Source organism: Lepidochelys olivacea (genome assembly GCF_965140295.1).
Source record: "Lepidochelys olivacea isolate rLepOli2 genome assembly, chromosome: 8".
NCBI classification, from domain to species: Eukaryota; Metazoa; Chordata; order Testudines; family Cheloniidae; genus Lepidochelys; species Lepidochelys olivacea.
In genome coordinates this window covers 60,181,553-60,197,202 of record NC_140418.1, presented here as the reverse complement: position 1 = coordinate 60,197,202, position 15,650 = coordinate 60,181,553, and positions in this window count along the sequence as shown.

Below are 15,650 nucleotides of genomic sequence, written 5' to 3'. Positions count from 1 at the left end.
TAATTCCACTGTGTTCCCATGGTTGAAAAAAATATTCTGAGCTAGATAGTTTTAGCTGAACAAGGCTGAGCACGTTTGGAATTCCTATCAGAATTGTGTAAAAAATAATCTACTTCTCATTTCAATGTAGTTTGTATTTACATCATAAAGTAGAAGAGTCATTATGGTGATGCATCTGCATACAGTTTTCTTCATAAATTCAAATCCATTCTCAGCATCTCTCTGTGTGTGCCGGGACAAGAGAGAAAGAGAGAGAAAAAATTGATTTACTGCTTCATTATCTGAAAATATGGCTTCCCCTCATTTAGCATGTTAATCTTGATGTATATGTCATGATTTTATATTTCATGTTGAATTATGTCAAGAAAGTAAATTGACTACAAAATTGGAAATTATATGAGTAGATTATTAGACACTTACAATCTCCGCTAAAACTTACATAACTGCACAGTCCAAGATGTACTAATGATCCTGTGTGCAGGTGAGGGAGAAACAAAAATAAATTGTATAAACACAAAACACGGTTTCAAGGAGAAGATTAGACCCTGGGGATTATATTCTGGATTCATAAAAATACATTAGCAAAAATAGGGTTTATTCCCTCTAAAGACAAAAATGGGACACAAACAGGACAAAAATCTGAGGTTATATATGAAGCCACATGTACTCCATTGAAAGTACCTAAATTCTATGGCAAGCACCTGAATTTTGTTCACACAAGTGGAAATTCTAGTCAGTTTCATATAAATTAAAAAATTGAGTTTATTGAATTAAAAAAATGAATAATCTGTAAAGTAGCCCTGGTGTGACTTATATGGGGAGTGTTTGTTAAATTATGTTCTGTTAAAAAGATCAGGAGTGTGATTGTTCATGCTGACAGTAGGCATGCTCGTTCTTTATGTTTCAGAGTTAACAACCCAGTAAGATGCAAGAGGCAGTTTTTTTCTCAGAGCTATTTTCCCATCTACCAGCACCCACAAACACACTAATTTTTACTGAAAAAGAGTAAAATTGGATTTAGTTGTTCTGTAAATTAAAATGTTAAAGAAACAATGTATTTGTTTTTCTTCAGCTAATTAACAAAAATTTTACACTTTTTTATTGAAAGGTGTAAGTAGTAACAGGTAGCCAGTAATAATTGCACATGTACTTTACTATTTCGTTGTTTTACTGCTACCTTCAGTATTATATATTGTCTACAAACTAAAATACCAATAATAAATACCAACACCAAGTTTTTCTTTTTCACTTCAGAAACTATATTTGGTTCAGTTAATAGTCAATATCAAGTTTATTCTTCATAGTAACATATAACATGGAATAGTCTTCAACCAAAATTCTACTAAATGCGCTTTACAATTTCATGTTTGTATCAATGCTCTTAACACGTTATTTGTATAGTGTTAGTGCCTACAGGGTGCGGCACCATTGTGTTAGACATTGTACAAGCATAAAACAAAAATGGTCTCTGAGCAGAGAAGTAAAGGTTAGTTTAGACAACATTAGTAAACAAACACTACAGGCTGGAGGATCCCACTTGGAACCATGCATAAAAGGGGTCCATCCATCATGGATATTCCACCTCTCTGTGCAGAAAGGCAATCTGAGCTAACTCCATTGTACTGCTTCTACTCCACTCCTTCAGAGAGCACTCAAAATCCACCTGGGGAAAGGAGGTAGAGACAAAATGGGGTGGGGCTTAGAAACACTAGTCCATTGTATTGTGGGCAACTCCAGTGGAGCATCGCCACATGCCAGGAGGTGGCATTGCAGGGGTTCTTCCACTCTAACACTCCCTCTTATTGGGCAGTCTGGCTCCAGCATGTCATCTGCTGGGTCTCTCAGCCCTCCAGCCAGGTCACACTTAAATTCAGTCCCCTGCTGGGGTAACAATAATCCAACTAAAAGTCGAAAGGTCCCAAAACATGATCCTTCTGCCTTGCTTAAGCTCCTTCTCATCCTCTCCTGTGTACTCAGTCTTGAGACCCATTCTGAGTTTAATAGATTTTGTTTCTAGCATTTATGCTCCTTCTGTGGGGCTGGTAGGGGAACCCAGTTCCATCCTCTGTTCTGCGTTCTGAACCAGGGAGTCCGTGTTAAGCAGATAGGTCCTTTAGATGTACTGCTGTTTCCCCTCGGCCACTTCCCACCTCTAAGCCCCTTGCACCATTTCCCAATAGCCTGTTTTTAATTCAGTCCTTTCTCAGGTTCACCAGGTCTCTCCACTTCTCTCTAGGTCTTCCCAATTCCTTGTTCCTCCATTGGAACACCAACCTGCAGGACTGTCTCCATGGATCATGCTCTCCATTTCTGTGGCCTACAACAGGGCTAACTCTGGGAAAGGAATGACAGGGAAGCTACAGGAGCAGAAAGAGAAGACTTTTTACCTCCTCTCTCCTCCTTCAATAACAGGAGTTTCCCACAATCCTCTTCCTTTATAGGAACCACCCAGCCTGAATCTTCCCATCTAAGTCTAACCCTTAATTAGCTGTTTCCCCTCTCGTGCCACCAAATAGCCTAACTGGGCCCTCAGAATCCCTGTTAACCCTTTATTTTCCAGCATGGGCATATGCCCATTCCCATTGCTCCTTTCGCTCCATGGATCTTACACAAAGAAGTTAATACATCCTTAGGTTGTGTTACCTCTTCCTTGTAGCCTCAGTCCCTCAGGGAACGGGGTGCGGGGATCCAATGTAGTTTTAATGGAGATATTGGATCAGGGAGCTGAGGAAGCCCCACCAGGAGCCAGAGTGAGTGCAGAGGCAAAACATGCCCCACATATGGCATTGACCTCTCATGGTTCCTCTGGGATCCACAATGTTGGGGCAGACCCAAACCTTTTCTGTGGACAAGACAATCACCTCATCTCCATGCAGGGCACTCTTCACAGGGGAATGTTTGCAGTGATTTCCTCCCCAAGAGTCCCCTTCCCATGAATTATTTCAGGAAGGGATGATACTGGCCCTATAACTGGTAAAATAATGTTTAAACTTAGAGTTACTTTGCCATGGGTTTTCCAAATGGTATGCTATGTGGACAGCTGTTTGGTTTGCTCAGGAAAAGGGGGCTTTTGCTACCTCTCAGAAGAGACTACAACAACGGAGTCATTCAATCTGGGCTACTCCACAGAAGAGTCCCTTTCTTTGGGGTTCTAGTCATTTGTTGCTACATAAATCAAACAAATACAGGTATAGTTTTGATCTTGACTGTTATTGATATCGCTGCATAAGAACTGTTTTCCATTTAACTTAAACTACTTCATAGAATCATAGAATATCAAGATTGGAAGGGACTTCCGGAGGTCATCTAGTCCAACCCTCTGCTCAAAGCAGGACCAATCCTTGACTAAATCATCCCACCCAGGGCTTTGTCAAGCCTGACCTTAAAAACCTGTAAGGATGTAGATTCCACCACCTCCCTAGATAACCCATTCCAGTGCTTCACCACCCTCCTAGTGAAAAAGATTTTCTTAATATCCAACCTGAACCTCCCCCACTGCAACTTGAGACCATTACTCCTTGTTTTGTCATCTTCTACCACTGAGAACAGTCTAGCTCCATACTCTTTGGAACCCCTTTTCAGGTAGTTGAAAGCAGCTATCGAATCCCCCCTCATTCTTCTCTTCTGCAGACTAAATAATCCCAGTCCCCTCAGCCTCTCCTCATAAGTCATGTGCTCCAGTCCCCTAATCATTTTGTTGCCCTCCGCTGGACTCTTTCCAATTTTTCCACATCCTCTTGTAATTTGGGGCCCAAAACTGGACACAGTACTCTAGATGAGGCCTCACCAATGTTGAATAGAGGGGAATGATCATGTCCCTCAATCGGCTGGCAATGCCCCTACTTATACAGCCCAAAATGCCATTGGCCTTCTTGGCAACAAGGGCACACTGTTGACTCATATCCAGCTTCTCATCCACTGTGACCCCTAGGTCCTTTTCTGCAGAACTGCTGCCTAGCCACTCGGTCCCCAGTCTGTATCGGTGCATTGGATTCTTCCATCCTAAGTGCAGGACTCTGCACTTGTCCTTGTTGAACCTCATCAGATTTCTTTTGGCCCAGTCCTCTAATTTGTCTAGGGCCCTCTTTATCCTATCCCTACCCTCCAGTGTATCTACCACTCCTCCCAGTTTAGTGTCTTCTGCAAACTTGCTGAGGGTGCAAACCACACCATCCTCCAGATCATTTATTGAACAGATATTGAACAAAACTGGCCCGAGAACCGACCCTTGGGGCACTCCACTTGCTACCGGCTGCTAACTAGACATGGAGCCATTGATCACTACCCGTTGAGCCCGACGATCTAGCCAGCTTTCTATCCACCTTATAGTCCATTCATCCAGCCTATACTTCTTTAACTTGCTGGCAAGAATACTGTGGGAGACCATAACAAAAGCTTTGCTAAAGTCAAGGAATAATGTGTCCACTGCTTTCTCCTCATCCACAGACCAGTTATCTCATCATAGAAGGCAATTAGGTTAGTCAAGCATGACTTGCCCTTGGTGAATCCATGCCGACTCTTCTGATCACTTTCGTCTCCTCTAATTGAGCTTCAGAATTGATTCCATTAGGCTCAGGGACTAGGTGATGCTGACTGGCCTGTAGTCCCCCAGATCCTCTTTCTTCCCTTTTTAAAAAGAGGGATCTTCCTTCTTCCCTTGTTTCCTTCCTATTGTGATCCTATGCTTGTAAGTCTTTTTAGAACACAGTCTCTCTAAATTTAAGTTAGAAATCATTTTCATAATGGGGAAATTCATGCTTAAACTTCTTACAACTACAAACAAACTATGGAAAATGAGACACAATAAAAATAAGTAAAAAGGGGGTGGACACCTTCACACGTATGCAGAGAGTGCAGGTGTATTCAGAATCACTATTTTTTTTTTAAATTAAAGTCTTATATGGAGGTTTTTCTATTTCCTAACTGACCTCAGAAGGGGTCATTGAAGAGGAGGGACTCCTGAAGAAGTGCTCCCTCTCTCATTGGAACAGATAGACGTCATTGCTAAGGTGGGATTTTCTGGCTCATATGGCATTCTAATTGGCTAGAAGTTTTTGCTCTGAGGACACCAAAACCTATGGGAGAGGGGGGAAATAAAATATGGCCTTTCAATTGGCTGGGTTCACATAATGAGGAAAGTAGGCAAAGATATCATGTACTAAGGTGCAAAATTTCTATAAAGAATGTGTAATGTTATTTTGGAGTGTTAGGTGGACTCTAGCAAAACTCACAGCCCTAGGGTCAAATTCATATAACTTTATTCTGGATAAAGAAGTACTTTTTCCTACAATTAGTCCAAGCCCGTTAGCAAGAATTTTTAATCAATCTGTAAACTCGGGGGTGTACCTTATGACTGGAGAATTGCTAACATAGTTCCTATTTTTAAGAAAGGTAAAAAAAGCGAACCAAGTAACTACAGGCCTGTTAGTTTGACATCTGTAGTATGCAAGGTCTTGGAAAAAACGTTGAAGGAGAAAGTAGTTAAGGACATTGAGGTCAATGGTAATTGGGACAAAATACAAAATGGCTTTTCAAAAGGTAGATCATGTCAAAACACTTTTTTTGAAAAGGTAACATTTTTTTAGACAAACGGAACGCAGTGGATCTAATTTACCTCGATTTCAGTAAGGCGTTTGATACGGTCCCACACGGAGAATTATTAGCTAAATTGGAAAAGATGGGGGTCAATATGAAAATTGAAAGGTGGATAAGGAACTGGTTAAAGGGGAGACTATAGCGGGTCACACTGAAAAGTGAACTGTCAGACTAGAAGAAGGTTACTAGTGGAGTTCCTCAGGGGTCGGTTTTGGGACCAATCTTATTTAAACTTTTTATTACTGGACCTTGGCACAAAAAGCGGGAACGTGCTAATAAAGTTTGCAGATGAGACAAAGCTGGGAGGTATTGCCAATACAGAGAAGGACTGGGATATCATACAGGAAGATCTGGATGACCTTGTAAACTGGAGTAATAGTAATAGGTTGAAATTTAATAGTGAAAAGTGCAAGTCATGCATTTAGGAATTAATAACAAAAAATTTCTGTTATAAACTGGGGATGCATTACATGGAAGTTACACAGGAGGAGAAGGACCTCGGAGTATTGGTTGATCACAAGATGACTATGAGCCACCAATGTGATATGGCTGTGAAAAAAGCTAATGCGGTCTTGGGATGCATCAGGCGAGGTATTTGCAGTAGAGATAAGGAGGTGTTAGTACTGCTATACTAGTCACTGGTGAGACCTCACCTGGAATACTATGTGCAGTTCTGGTCTCCCATGTTTAAGAAGGATGAATTCAAACTGGAACAGGTACAGAGAAGGGCTACTAGGATGATCCGAGGAATGGAAAACCTGTCTTATGACAGGAGACTCAAGGAGCTTGGCTTGTTTAGCCTAACTAAAAGAAGGCTGAGAGGAAATATGATTGGTCTCTATAAATATATCAGAGGGTTAAATACCATGGAGGGAGAAGAATTATTTAAGATCAGAACCAATGTGGACACAAGAACAAATGGATATAAACTGGCCATCAGGAAGTTTAGATTTGAAATTAGGTTAAGGTTTCTAACCATCAGAGGAGTGAAGTTCTGGAACAGCCTTCCAAGGGAAGCAGTGGGGGCAAAAGACATATCTGTCTTTAAGACAAAGTTTGTTAAGTTTATGGAGGAGATGATATGATGGGCTAGCCTAAATTTTCGACTACTAGCGATAGATATGCCCAATGACCTGTGATGGGATGTTAGATGGGATGGGATCTGAGTTACTACAGAGAATTCTTTCCTGGGTGTCTGGCTGGTGAGTCTTGCCCACATGCTCAGGGTTTAGCTGATCGCCATATTTGGGGTCAGGAAGGAATTTTCCTCCAGGGCAGAGGCCCTGGGGGTTTTTCGCTTTCCTCTGCGGCGTGGGGGACGGGTCACTTGTTGGAGGATTCTCTGCACCTTGAAGTCTTTAAACCATGAGGTGAGGACTTCAATAGCTCAGATGTAAGTTAGAGGTTTGTTACAGAAGTTGGTGGGTGAGATTCTGTGGCCTCAATTGTGCAGGAGGTCAGACTAGATGATCATAATGGTCCCTTCTGACCTTAAAGGGTATGAGTTTAATTTCAGTGAGAGTATTTGCACATTAAGATACTACTGTCAGAGAGAGGGACACAATTTAGGCCTTAACTCTTTTCGAAGAGAGCTTTTAGTTTTTGAATGATTTGACAGTGTGGCTGACATGGTTATTATAACCTTATTGTAGAAGGGAAATTTTACCTGGGATCAGAGCTCCCTTGTTGCACGAAAGAGAAATCTATGGACAGTTTATTATCTCATTTCCACCAGTGTGAATCAGGAAGGACTCCATTAAAAGTATTAATTTTACAATGGGTTAAAACATATAAAGCCAGAGTCCAGCTCCTAGTGTGTATCATGGCAGCACAGAGTTACAACCAAAGGAACTAATTGCCTCAATTACTGGGAACATTATTATTTTTGATGTATGTAGTAATGATCAATGTTTAGAGAGGTACATTTCTTTGAGACCATAATTTTACTTTTCAGCTACCTGCTTTGTTCAAACATGAAGCATTTCAAGCTTCACAGCTAGTGGCTCCATGAAAAGTGGCTCTGACACATTCATTTAATTATAGAAATAAGAAGTGGAGAACTATTAAATGTCTTCTAACCTATCCCACCCACCAGTGTCAGACTGCTCCCCATAGTACATTTTGTAGTGCTTTGCCATTCTAGTTATAAACATCTCTGTTGATGGAGCTCAAATTTCTTCAGTTGTCTTGTGCACTCAACCTTACACCCAGAAAATTTGTATTGATATTTAGACTTTTTATTTTTATTTAATTTCATCTCTTTACTTTTGGTAATAACCTAAAATTATACTCCTTTTCTTCCTTGGTCTATACACTTTATAGACAGATTGAAATTGGCAACTCTAAATATCTGATTTAAAAGTCACATAAACAAGAAAAATACAGTCACTTTTGAATGCCAACACTCTTTGTTGTTTTATGTATATTATATCTGTGAGAAAAGGGGGTTTCTCTTCTGTTCTGCTTAAGGCCCTAATCCCAGAAGCATTTGTGTACATGTCTAACTATACCTAAAGGAAAACCTCTGACAGCAAAAGATATATTAATTCATTACAATAAAACAGCATTTGACATTCTCCATACATGCTGATAACAGAATAGAAAGAAATCTGCACAGAGTCTTGTGTCCTTAAACATCAGTCAGGTATTTCTGCATGTTAAACATTTATACGCTTCATCATGTATCAAACCTCCTCTTAGTTACACAGATTAAATATATATGATACAGATGTTCTTTAAATAATTGAACACTTATAGTTTTAGGCAATAATACTAATCCATCCATTGAACTACTGAATTTTGCTCAGGGATTAATTAGAATGCATTCTAAAGTTAATGATTTACTGAGCCAGAAATTTACCTCACATTATGTTAATCCAACGTTGTTTGTGTTCTTGAATCTTATTTAAAAACATGCACCTCTCACAAAAAAGACACTGGAAAGTTGTATCTGTACTGGCAGTGAAGATATTGTAACTTATTTAAATATTTAGACTTGAAGAATTTGATTTTTATCAGTAAACATCAACCTCATCCTCCACACACAAATATTTCCATTGGTGATAATAAAAATTTACAGATAGGCAAAGAAAAACACTGCTTGAGAACTTGGAGTTTACAGATATTCATATTGTATATTTAAACATAAGATGTGTTTCAAGAGTTATAAAACTTTAACCTTCTGAATCTCAGTGGCTTCTTTTGTCAAATAACTATTGTCTGACCTCTCCTCCATAATTTACCTCAACTGTGAAAATGTAAATAGAGAAATGAAAAAAAAAGACTCAAAAATAAACAGATGTCAAAAAGATAAAATTCAAATTCTCCCAAGCCTGTATGTATTTGATTTAGTACATCAGAGTATTTTTACTTTCCAAAAATTTCAATGCCTCTAACTTTAACCCTAAGAAGTCACCCTCATACAAAAGAATGCTTCATTTATAGCAAATGGAATTTCTTGTTAGCCAATATATTAACACTATGGCTAATATTTATGTATGTGTTGGGAAATTATGTTAACTGAACATATTATGCACACCTCACAATTTTGTTCATCCATTTCAAGTATCCCATAACCTCTTGCATTAATTAAAGAAAGCTTTGGCTTTAGTAGATAGGAAAACAGTCAGGATCAGGTCACATGATTGTTTTACCATAGTAACAGGGAGTTACTCACTCAGGTTCATACTGGGGAGTCTTTCCTCAGTTTATCTTCCTATCTGCTTCCATTTCCCTGGGAATTTGTATTAACTAATATGATTAACTCAGATTACGACGATGTTGTACCCAGACAAGAAATAAATATACACCCACACCTATCCAGCTACTCCCTGACATTTAAATCAGTCTGGTTCCTATTAGTCATGCAACTATTCCAGTCAAGAGAACCACGTTTACATAGTCTCAAATGCCTAGCGATACTGCAAGTGCAACAGTAGTCTTGTCTTTAACAATGAAAAATTGTCAAACTGTGTTTTGGAATGGCATGTTCTATTTTGAGATGAAGTGTGAGTTAACTGTTAGGACCAGACTGTGCTAGACTTATTGACAATAAATGATACTTCAATGCACAAGAAGTTCCATTGAATTCAATGGGACTGCAAAAGGTACTTTTGTGTAAGGTATTACAATGGAGTAAGGTTTCAGAGTAACAGCCGTGTTAGTCTGTATTCGCAAAAAGAAAAGGAGTACTTGTGGCACCTTAGAGACTAACCAATTTATTTGAACATAAGCTTTCGTGAGCTACAGCTCACTTCATCGGATGCATACTGTGGAAACTGCAGAAGACATTATATACACAGAGACCATGAAACAATACCTCCTCCATCCCACTCTCCTGCTTTTCTCACCCTCCGCCCCCCCCCCCAAACTCACTCTCCTGCTGGTAATAGCCCATCCAAAGTGACCATTCTCCCTACAATGTGCATGATAATCAAGGTGGGCCATTTCCAGCACAAATCCAGGTTTTCTCACCCCCCACTCCCACACACAAACTCACTCTCCTGCTGGTAATAGCTCATCCAAACTGACCACTCTCCTTACAATGTGTATGATTATCAAGGTGGGCCGTTTCCAGCATAAATCCAAGTTTAACCAGAATGTCGGGGGGGGGGGGGGGGAGGAAAAAACAAGGGGAAATAGGCTACCTTGCATAATGACTTAGCCACTCCCAGTCTCTATTCAAGCCTGAATTAATAGTATCCAATTTGCAAATGAATTCCAATTCAGCAGTTTCTCACTGGAGTCTGGATTTGAAGTTTTTTTGTTGTAAGATAGCGACCTTCATGTCTGTAATTGCGTGACCAGAGAGATTGAAGTGTTCTCTGACTGGTTTATGAATGTTATAATTCTTGACATCTGATTTGTGTCCATTTATTCTTTTACGTAGAGACTGTCCAGTTTGTCCAATGTACATGGCAGAGGGGCATTGCTGGCACATGATGGCATATATCACATTGGTGGATATGCAGGTGAACGAGCCTCTGATAGTGTGGCTGATGTTATTAGGCCCTGTGATGGTGTCCCCTGAATAGATATGTGGGCACAGTTGGCAACGGGCTTTGTTGCAAGGATAGGTTCCTGGGTTAGTGGTTCTGTTGTGTGGTATGTGGTTGTTGATGAGTATTTGCTTCAGGTTGGGGGGCTGTCTGTAGGCAAGGACTGGCCTGTCTCCCAAGATTTGAGAGAGTAAGGATATGACAATCCAACCCTTAGAAAACAAAATCTGTGCTTCTTTTTAGTGCCAATTTGATTGGAAGTTGGTCTGTTGGGGGAAGGGAGAACATCAGTGACCTATGAGGATTTATAGTCCATGAACTTTAGAATTACATACCAGTCGTCTATTTTCATTAAGATGGAGGCCTACTGAACTCATACACTGCTTCTATGTCAAACTCAAGATGTGTCAAGATGGGTTCTTATAGACTTGTCCCAAGGTGCTGTTTCTTCTCCTGGCAAAGAGAACAAATGTCTTAGATCCATCTTGGGGATACATCCAACTCATAAGAGTGACCATACAGGTTCAAACTAGTGGTCCATCTAGCCCATTATGCTATATTTCAACAGTAGCCAATGCCAGATGCTTCAGAGGGAATGACCAGAACAGGGCAATTATTGAGTAATCTATCCATCCAGCTTCTGGCAGTCAGAGATTTAAGGACACCTAAAACATGGGTTGCATCCCTGACCATCTTGGCTAATAGCCATTGATGGACCTATCCCCATGAAAGTACCTAATTCTTTTCTGAACCCAGTTACACTTTTGGCCTTCACAACGTCCCATGGCAACAAGTTCCACAGGTTGACCGTGAGTAGTATGAAATGCTTCCTTCTGTTTGAAACCTGCTGCCAATTAATTTCATTGGGTGACCCCTGGTTCTTGTTCCTTATTCATTTTATTCACAGCATTCATGATTGTATAGAACTCTCTCATATCCCCTTCTAGTCATCTCTTTTCTCAGCTGCACAGTCCCAGACTTTTACATCTTTGTTGCCCGTTTCTGAACATATTCCAATTTTAAAATACCATTTTTGAGATTGGGCAACCAGAAAAAAATACTGAAGTCGATGGGAGTCTTTGCATTGAACTCAATGTGATGCTGAACTAAAATAGAAACTATTATACCTGTAGGAGATTTGAAGGAATTACGGGGCTTTTGCCTCCACAATGCCTGGGAGCTTTTTTAGATAGAGCCAATCATGTACTTAAAATGGGCTACATTTTGTCACAAGGGCATAGTAAAAGGTGCCCTGGTGCATCCCATGGAAGGAATTGTGGCTCAGACAATAACAGGTAACTCCCTGCCACTCCCTGATGCTGGAAGGGAAGTGATTTGCTGTTAGCCTATATCTGTACCATATATTACTACTAGGGCTGTGGATTAATCACAGTTAACTCATGCAATTAACTCAAAAAAAGTAATCATTATTAATCATAGTTTTAATCACACTGTTGAACAATAACATACCAATTGAAATTTATTAAATATTTTGGATATTTTTTGACATTTTCATATATATTGTATTCTGTGTTGTAATTGAAATCAGTGTGTATTTGATTATAAATATTTGCAATGTAAAAATTATAAACAAAAGAAATAGCATTTTTCAATTCACCTCATACAAGTACTGTAGTGCACTCTCTTTATTGTGAAAGTGCAACTTACAAATGTAGATTTTTTTTGTTACATAACTGCACTCAAAAACAAAACAATGCAAACCTTTAGAGCCTACAAGTCCTCTCAGTTCTACTTCTTCTTCAGCCAATCGCTAAGACAAACAAGGTTGTTTACATTAACAGTAGAGAATGCTGCCCTCTTCTTATTTACAGCTTCACCAGAAAGTGAGAACAGGCGTTTGTTTCGTACTTTTATAGCCAGCATTCCAAGGCATTTATGTGCTAGATATGCTAAACATCTGTATGACCCTTCATGCTTTGGCCACCATTCCAGAGAACATGCTTCCATGAGCATAACGCTCATTAAAAAAACAATGCGTTAATTAAATGTGACTGAACTCTTTGCGGGGAGGGGATTTTATGTCCCCTGCTCTATTTTACCAGCATTCTGCCATATATTTCATGTTGTAGCAGTCTTGGATGATGGCCCAGCATATGTTGTTCATTTTAAGAACACTTTCACTGCAGATTTGACAAAACGCAAAGAAGGTACCAATCTGAGATTTTTAAAGATAGCTACAGTACTTGACCCAAGGTTTAAGAATCTGAAGTGCCTTCCAAAATCTGAGAGGGACGAGGTGTGGAGCATGGTTTCAGAAGTCTTAAAAGAGCAATACTCTGATGCAGAAACTACAGAACACAAACCACCAAAAAAGAAAATAAACATTCGGCCGGTGGCATCCGACTCAGATAATGAAAATGAACGTGCATCAGTCCATGCTGCTTTGGACTGTTATCAAGCAGAACCTGTCATCAGCATGGACGCATGTCCCCTGGAATTCTGGTTGAAGCATGAAGGGACATGCGAAAGTTTAACACATCTGGCACATAAATATCTTGCAACGCCAGCTACAACAGTGTCATGAGAACGGCTGTTCTCACTTTCAGGTGACATTGTAAATAAGAAGTGGGCAGCATTATCTCCTACAAATGTAAACAGACTTGTTTGTCTGAGCGATTGGCTGAATAAGAAGTAGGACTGAGTAGACTTGCAGGTTCCAAAATTTTACATTGTTTCATTTTTGAACGTAAGGGGTTTTTTGTACATAAATTCTACATTTGTAAGTTCAACTTTCATGATAAAGAGATTGCACTACAGTACTTGCATTAGGTGAATTGAAAAATACTATTTCTTTGTTTTTTTTACAGTGCAAATATATTTTAATCAAAATAATAATATAAAGCGAGCGCTGCACACTTTGTATTGTGTTGTAATTGAAATCAATATATTTGAAAATGTAGAAAACATTCAAAAATATTTAAATAAATGGCATTCTATTATTAACAGTGCAATTAATTGCGAATATTTTTTTAAATCGCTTCACAGCCCTAATGACTACTCATCATACCTCAGCTGCGCTGATCAGAGAGTAAATAAACTCTTTCCTCACTGTCCATTTTCTCCCAGAAGGGAACAAATAGCCACATAGTTCCACTTAACAAACTTTTAGTCTTGGTAGACCATGAAAAGGTTAAAGACGTTATAAACTGCCCTATTCCCCTGCCCAGGCAAACAATCCAGGTTAGAATGTAACGCTTCCTTTTATCTTCTCCCCCTTAGGAGAGACTGCCATTTAATAACTTCAATATTTCCGGGGCCAAAGGACCCAATGAATTACAGCAATTTCATGATGTGGAACTGGACTTTTACAGGAGCTGCTGACATATCTGCCCTCAAACATTTTCTGCAATTTCTTGCATGTTTGTTATTTTAGCCCAGTATTTTAACAGTTCAGTCAGCTGTTGCCAAATAGGCTGAGGAAGGTTACAAAATAACACATTCTTTTATTTGATTTTTAATAGCAAGATGTGTTTGCTTAGGTAGGCAGCCAGCACTGAATGCCTGCTAATCTCCAGGTGTTCTTTTGCTGGACACTATCAGCATGGTGACCAGTGGTTTTAGGTCACAAATTTAAATATGACAGGTTTCAGAGTAGCAGCCGTGTTAGTCTGTATCCGCAAAAAGAAAAGGAGTACTTGTGGCACCTTAGAGACTAACAAATTTATTTGAGGATAAGCTTTCCTAAGCTACAGCTCACTTCATCGAGCTGTAGCTCACGAAAGCTTATGCTCAAATAAATTTGTTAGTCTCTAAGGTGCCACAAGTACTCCTTTTCTTTTTGCAAAATTTTAATATGTTTACTTCTGTTGCTGTCTCTGTGTTGCATTCAAAATAAGACCAGTACTCAGCATCTACAGCAATACAAATTCTCTCTTTATATTTGTCTAGCTTAGTTGTGACTTTGCTGGCAGTAGAATTGGGACATAACTGAAAAATCCCTAACGTTTTCTCAGTATATTTTCCAGGAAAGCTCAAGGGCTTCCTGCTACCCTTTACTATGTAAAAAGCCCCCAGATATGTATAGGGTGGACAGCAGTGACTTTTCTACATGCTTTTTCTGGTCCCTGATACTATGGGGGCCCCGCTGCTCCAGAGGTACTTAGGAAGGTCTCTGTGGAGCCACAGAATAACATAGTAGCCACGACCTGAGTGCCCCCTTGTGGCCAGCAGTGCCTTTTCTGTATGCTGGTCCTATTTTCCTCTTCTTCAGGGCTCCTTAAACAAGACTCCATACAGTCCGGATCACCCACTCACAGCCCTTTTTTGGTATCCAGTTTGTTTATTAACACAAAAGTTACAAAAAGCAAACAAAAATAAATCTTCCACTCAGCCTTAAGCTAAGCACAGCTCCTCCTCCCTGATATCTGAGCAGCCAAAGCTGATGCAAGTCCTGGCCTGCATTTTCACAAAGGAAGAACAAAACTGTCACTAGGTTTTCCTACCCAGACCCAACTCCCTTCTTCAGAGACCACTGCAGGAGATCTTCCTTCCTGAAACTTCACTTTGCAGTTCCCCTTCAGGCTATACCCTCACTGAAACTCCCTCTGAGCTTTTATAGCCCATGTGCAGATCCACCCCCAAACTGGCTCAACTAGGAGCACCTGCTCGGGCACAGGGAAGCTGAACCTATTTTTATCACAGCTACCTTCTCACAGAAAATAAATGGGATTTCCTTTTTCTATCAAAGTAGCATACTGCTCTTGGGACTGGATAGATTTCTGACTGGAAGCTATAATGTTCAGATCAAGATCAACTCCACCTCCATACCTGTTATGCCACCATGGAAAGATGTAAAGCTCCAGCACTAACACAATTACCTAAGAGCAGCATTGCTCCAAAGACTGCAGAGTATCTGGGATTCAGGCAAGAGGTAGGACACTAGAATGGAAGATTTCCCTCACCCCCATAGGGATTGCTTGGGACCTGAAGAGTCATGCTTTGTCATAACTGAGGATCCTTGGGATCCACTAGGTTTGCAGGCCTGATACTCCAGCTCTTACAAAGCCTCTGAGGGGAGAATCAGGAGGACTGGTGAAA